This window comes from Lissotriton vulgaris, unplaced genomic scaffold (genome assembly GCF_964263255.1).
Source record: "Lissotriton vulgaris unplaced genomic scaffold, aLisVul1.2 SCAFFOLD_11284, whole genome shotgun sequence".
NCBI classification, from domain to species: Eukaryota; Metazoa; Chordata; class Amphibia; order Caudata; family Salamandridae; genus Lissotriton; species Lissotriton vulgaris.
Genome location: NW_028249461.1, coordinates 22,905 through 29,227, shown reverse-complemented (window position 1 = coordinate 29,227; position 6,323 = coordinate 22,905). Strand labels below are relative to the sequence as shown.

Genomic DNA, 6,323 nt, shown 5'->3' with positions numbered 1-6,323 from the left:
TAATTTTGTCAGGGAAGAGGGCTTGAGGAATCAAAAAAGCTTCCTCTTTAGGCTTATTTCTAAAAGCTCTAAGCTGAAATTAGAAACTCTGCAATTGAAATCCCCCACTAACAGAACCAGGGGAGTAAGTATTGCCTCCTTAATCTTTTTAATAAAAATAAAAACCTGCTTTAGTACACTACTGTAACAATCATCAAGGGGAATATAAGCATTTATTATAACCAGTGGGTTTTTATTTTCCCCATTGCCAAAGCTACTAAATGTAACCGCCTGAAAAAGGTTACTCTGATCCACATAATGGGAATAGTTCCACTTTATTCTATTAGAAAGGAGGCACGCAATTCCACCTTTTGCATGCCCTCTCTTCGAAGGGGAGGCTGCGACCTCAAGAACAAAATAGTTCTTCCCCACGTCCATTCTGTCTATACACCTGGGGCCAGATGTAGGTAGGCCTTTACCGGTTGGTAACGGCCGAAAATACCGAATTTGGCCCGTTACCGACCGGTATTGAGTGATCCGTATGTAGGTGACAGAAAACAGGCCGAATCGGTAAATATGCCGATTCGTTAAAGTTACCGATCGTTAAAGTTACCGATCGTGGAAGTTACCGATCGGTAAACGTACCGATCGGTAAACCAACCGATCGGTAAACGTACCGATCGGTAAACCAACCAATCGGTAAACGTACCGATCGGTAAACCTACCGATCGGTAAACCAACCAATCGGTAAACGTACCGATCGGTAAACCTACCGATCGTTAAACGTACCGATCGGTAAAAAACAGTCAAAATTGAAATTGAGATGTAGGGAGGCACAGAAATACCGAATTTGCTCCAAAATCGGTATTTAACATTCGTTATTTACCATGGATTCAAAGCAGGTGGTAACCAGGTGCAGCCCATAAAAAAGGACCCAAAATGCAATTCTGTTTGCACAATGGCTGCATTTTATGTCATTGCAAGACGGCTACGGCTACAGGAGGAAGGAGAGAGGGAATGGCAGAGACAGGAGCAGGTTTACAGGCAGAGGGTGACCCTGTTCATGCTCACAGAGGAAGAGATACTGCAAAGGTACAGGTTGGCTCCAGACACCATCTTGGAGTTAATTAGGGACCTAAAACCACTGTTGGAGCACCCCACTCCAAGGGCACATGCAATCCCAACACATGTACAGGTGCTGTGCAGCATCCACCTGCTGGCGTCAGGGAGCTACCAGAGCGTGGTTGCTGCGGTGGGAGGGGTGAGCCAGAGCAGCCTCTCAAGGTTTTTCCAACATTTCCTTGACGCCATGTTGCATAGGATGGAGCATTACATTTCTTTTCCATCCACCCATGCTGAACTGTTTGCAACCATATCTGACTTCTACCAGATGTCAAGATTTCCCCATATCATCGGATGCATTGATGGGACGCACATCCCCATTTGTCCCCCTGCTGCCACGGAATACATTTACCGCAATAGAAAGTCAAGCCACACCATCAACGTGCAGGTGATTTGTAATGCCAAGAACGTCATCACAGACATTGTCGCTAAATACCCGGGAAGTACCCACGACTCATATATATTTCAAAACAGTGGCATCTATGCACGCCTGACTGCAGGGGAATTTGGTGAAGGCTACCTCCTAGGTAAGAGACAGTGTGCAACACCCATTACACTATTGCAATAAGCAGTACATGTATGCATGTGATTAATTTGTACCCTTTTCATTCTAGGAGACAGTGCATATGCCCTCCGCTCATTCATACTCACCCCCTACCTCAACCCCTCAACACCCAGCCAAAGGAGATACAACCGGGCACACAAGAGCACACGCAATGTTGTTGAGAGAACATTTGGTATATTGAAAAGTAGGTTCAGATGCTTGCACAAGAGCGGAGGTGCAAGGCAGTATACCCCCATTACCTGCTGTAAGATCATTGCTGTCTGTGCTATGTTGCACAATCTGGCTGTTAAGAAGGGGACTGAGGTGGAGTTATCTGACTATGAGGATCATGACGACGACATTGCTGTGCCTGAAAGACATCCTGCTGGAGTGGCAACACCAAGTGATGGCAGATACAGACGTGATGACATAGCACGCAACTATTTCTGAGTAAGTGAAGACACTGAGCTATAGTGAAAGCACAAGCTTCTGTTTAATTCGATTCGTAAAGTTTTATTGAAGAACAAAAGTGCAACAGTAAGCATTTGACATCAATGCTCACAGTGGGCAAACACACTCAGACAGGTGTAGAATTCACCAACCATAGTTGTACATTGTCACTTGGCTGGTTGCAATGGCACAAATGTGCAAATAACACTGTATGAACTATAAATGTAATGTCCATTGGCAGTAGGCCATCGTTACAGCTGTTCATTTACGCACTCGCTTTGCATTGGCAGGGGTCTGTGGCTCATCCTGTTCACTGGGCGCTTGGCCTATAGCCTCACCCTGTCGCCTGCTGCTCCTCCTTGGCTCTAAGCCATGGGGGCTAGCTGTGCTGCTCCTACTGGTGCTAGCTTCAGTGTCCGGCACGTCTACAGCAGAACCTTGTGCACTTTGTGCATTGAGTAGGGCCTCCAGCGCACCGGTCATTCCAGCTATGCCCCTTGTCAACTGGCTGCTATTCTGAGTCAGGACTAACTGACTATTGACGCTACGCCTGCATAGCAGGGATGTGGCTGTAGCCAGCTGCTCCATGGATGTCTCTATTCTCACTGCGCGCTGCCTGTCCCTGCGCCTTGCACCAATATCAGAGTCAATTTTTGTGCACAGTTGCTGTATGCCTGTTGCCATGCTCTGGTTGACTATCACCAGCTCTTTTATGCCCTTGCTAATTTCTTCCATGTGGATGTTCATGTTTCGCATTTGTCTTTGACAGGCCATGATGCCCTTGCCCTGCATCCTCTGAATCCGGACCATGGCTCCCTCCAGGCCTTTGAAGACACTGGAACCCTCCCCATGTGCACCTTCATCCCTTCCTTGCACTGTGCGCCTTCTAGTGGAACCTAGTACAGGCTCTGTGCTGGGCTGCAGTGTGGCAGTGATGTGAGCTTGTAACAAGTGAAGTGAGTCTTCACCCTCCATTTCATCACCACCTGTCTCCATTTCCGGCAGTGGGGGGACAACATGCCTCCTGCCAGGGTGTGCAACAGGTGTTTCTACAACAAGGGATGCATGCATTTCTGGTGATGAGACCAATAGTGGTGACTGCGAAGGAATTGGGGAGCCCTGCATTTCTTCACAGATGTCAGTTTCTTGGGTGGGTGGCTGCCCACTCGGAACACCTGTGTCGTGGGATGCACTGGGCCCTGGCTCCTGACTGCCATCCCTCTGGGGTGCCGCGCCCTCTGCCTCCTCAGACTGCCTGCTGGATGTGAGACCTGTGGACATATGAGTACATATCAGCTAGGTGTAATTGTGTCACAGCCACTACAATTAAACATGTTACATTGCACTTTGTACATGCTGCCTGCCCTTCATTTTGTAAGCATTCATGTGAATAATGTGTTGGTCACAGTGCTGTGTGACATGGTCTTCCAATGACTAACTACATGTATCATGATGCATTGGTACAGTTTTGCACAGGCACCATGGGACTGGGGTAACTTAGCTGCAAGGGGTGAGGGATGTATGGGGGTGGGAGGAGGATAGCTGTGCATGCATCTTACCTTTTTTCTTTGCAGCTTGCGCAGAGCTGTCCACTTCTCCCAGTCCATGGACACTGTCAGCCTCCAGGGTTGTGGCTACCAGCTCCTCCAGCTCGTTGAGGGGGGGTGCAGTGTTCTTTCCTCGACCTGTTTGCTGTGACTGTCTGTGGCGCTCAGCCAATTTTTTCTTCGTGAGGCTCCTCAGGTCATAGAACCTCTTCTTTAAATCGTCAGTGCGTCTGTTGGTGACTCCCACTGCATTTACTTTGTCTTTGATTTCCAGCCAAAGTTTCCTTTTTGTTGATTCTGGCACAGTTAGGGACTGCTTTCCAAAAAGTCTGTGGTGTACCTTTACCACCTCCTCCACAAGGAGCTGTAGCTCCTGTCTACTGAATTTAAGCTTTCTTTTCCTTTCTGCCTGCTCAGTGTCCCTGCTGCTTTCCATGTTGGAGTTTTCAGTGAATACACAAGCTCTGTCTGCTGCTTCTGCTGCTCCCACTCTCTCTGCTCCAACTGCCTTTCCTGAACCTTCTAATTAGTTGCACCTGCCTGTGGGGCCACTCCCTGGAGAGTAGGGGGAGGGTGGTGGCACCTGATTGGCTGTTGTGTTGAGTTTCACTTTTGTTTGTTGTCCGTCGCGGGAATTACCGATCGGTATTTACCGATCGGTAAATACCGATCGGATAATGCCGATCGGTAAATACAGATCGGATAATACCGATCGGATAATACCGATCTTGTAATACCGATCTTTTAATACCGATTTTTAACGATTCGTTAAATAATCCAGATGTTGCTACCTACATCCCAATTACCGATTTTGGAATACCGAATCGGTAAAATTCGGTAATATTCGGTATTTTAAAATCGGTAAATGTGATTTACCTACATCTGGCCCCAGGTCTCTTGGATACAAATCACATCAGGGTTCAGCGAGAAAAGATACTGTAATTTTTCAGGACTATTGTTGATGCCCGTAGCATTCCAAGAAAGAATTTTTAAGCAGCTGCTAAAGATGGGAAAATAGCTTTGGGTTATCTTTTGATTTACTTAATAAGGCCCCAGGAAGCCAATCCCATTGTTGGCTATCCTCTCTTGGGATGCTGTAAATTTTTTGCGGGGCAGTAATTACATGGGACACTAGCCGTTTAGTTTTTGATACACAAATCTTTAAATCCTCAAAAGAGAAAGGGTGACCTGATTGACAAGGTCGATTTTCACAAAATCTATCTCCACAATTCGCCAAAACAGGTAACACGTCAATTCCTCGACTTTGAAAATTTTCAGCTTGATTCAAAATGAGGTTCACTATTAATTTGGAATAGAACGTTACCCTAATGTATGATATATTATCGATTCTTAACATAGAAACCAAATCAATATCATTTGATTGAATTAATTTTAGGCTCTCTATATCTCTAAAACATTTAAGTAACAATGTTCTATTTAATGCCAGATCGTTGTCAAACAATGGTAAAAAATCTAGGATCAGTGTATCTACAGAATCTTTCAAAATTTTTCTAAGAGGTTCTTGCGAACAAGCTGTACCTTCAACCCGGGAATGGAAAATAGGCGCAGCGGGATTGAGGACCACTGAGGCAGAAGGGCCCGACTTTGTCACTTCTGTTTTAGGAAAGAGAATAGTAGATTTCCCCACATCACGGGGGGGTCCTCCTGTAGACAAAATAGAGCAATTAGGGAGAATTTTATTGCAATCTGGTACTTGGATATCAGGAATACAAGTGTTAGACTCCTGTTTTGTAACCCCATTAACTGACTCTTCCGTACTAGGCAGATCATTTGGCTGAACTTGAGAATCCTCAAATATTATTTGTCTCAGCCTTTTTTTCTTATGTCTGCGGATTGGTTTTCTCTTTTTCCCTCTACACCTTTTGTGTTTGCCTATTATCACTTTTTCTCCTTCATCTGTCCCCTTGGATTCCGTCATGAAAATTGGGAAGAGCGCTTTATCAAGTTTACAGTCTGCAGAAACCCCCTCTTCTTCTACAATTTCAAGATCAGAATCCCTTATACAATTGTAAGCAGATGATTTAGGGACTGGAGAGAGCTCGCTTCTAGCTGGAACCCCCGGAATAATTTGATCACAGTTATAGGGTATGAGCACTGGATTATTTCCGGAGGGAGATGCAACAGGGGATACCGAATCCTGTGGTCCGACTCCAGGATTTAGTTCCAAGGTCTTCTCTGGAAATCTAAGTAATAAAACCTTTAATATCTGAGTGACAGATTCCAGAACACAATCAGAACTCCGCACAAATGTACTCAATAACAGTAATATCGAAGACAACAAATGCTCCAAAGCTATCAATGACTCTGAAATGGGCTTATCATGTCGATGCAAGCCTGGAGGTATAATAGGATCGATACCTGATATGTTGAGCTCAGGGGTTTTTGAAAGATTGGACTGCATAGATGAATCTTGAGATTTAAGGGAAGGGGTGCTACTATAGAGCTGCAAACCAGAGGGAGTTGCGCCCTTCGGGTCTTAGTGGCTTCAAATAATTTTAATGAACCATCTGCTAAGTAGCGACTACACAATTCCAAGTCAATATCTAACCCTTGAGAGTCCCCATTACATATCTCCTTTGCCTGGATACTTCCTAATAAATCATTAGTCAAACACATTTCAAGCTTTGGAAGGACATTATTTTGATGCACATTCTCTAATG

General features: G+C 45.3%; 1 long non-coding RNA gene across 1 annotated transcript; it reads left to right on the top strand.

Annotated features, from left to right (window-relative positions):
• Positions 1-1,549: 1,549 nt before the first annotated feature.
• On the top strand, positions 1,550-2,981 carry LOC147663568 (uncharacterized). Its single transcript, XR_015305291.1, has 3 exons — positions 1,550-1,628; positions 1,716-2,095; positions 2,865-2,981. It is a non-coding gene; the product is annotated as an uncharacterized LOC147663568 (long non-coding RNA).
• The last annotated feature ends 3,342 nt before the right edge of the window (positions 2,982-6,323 follow it).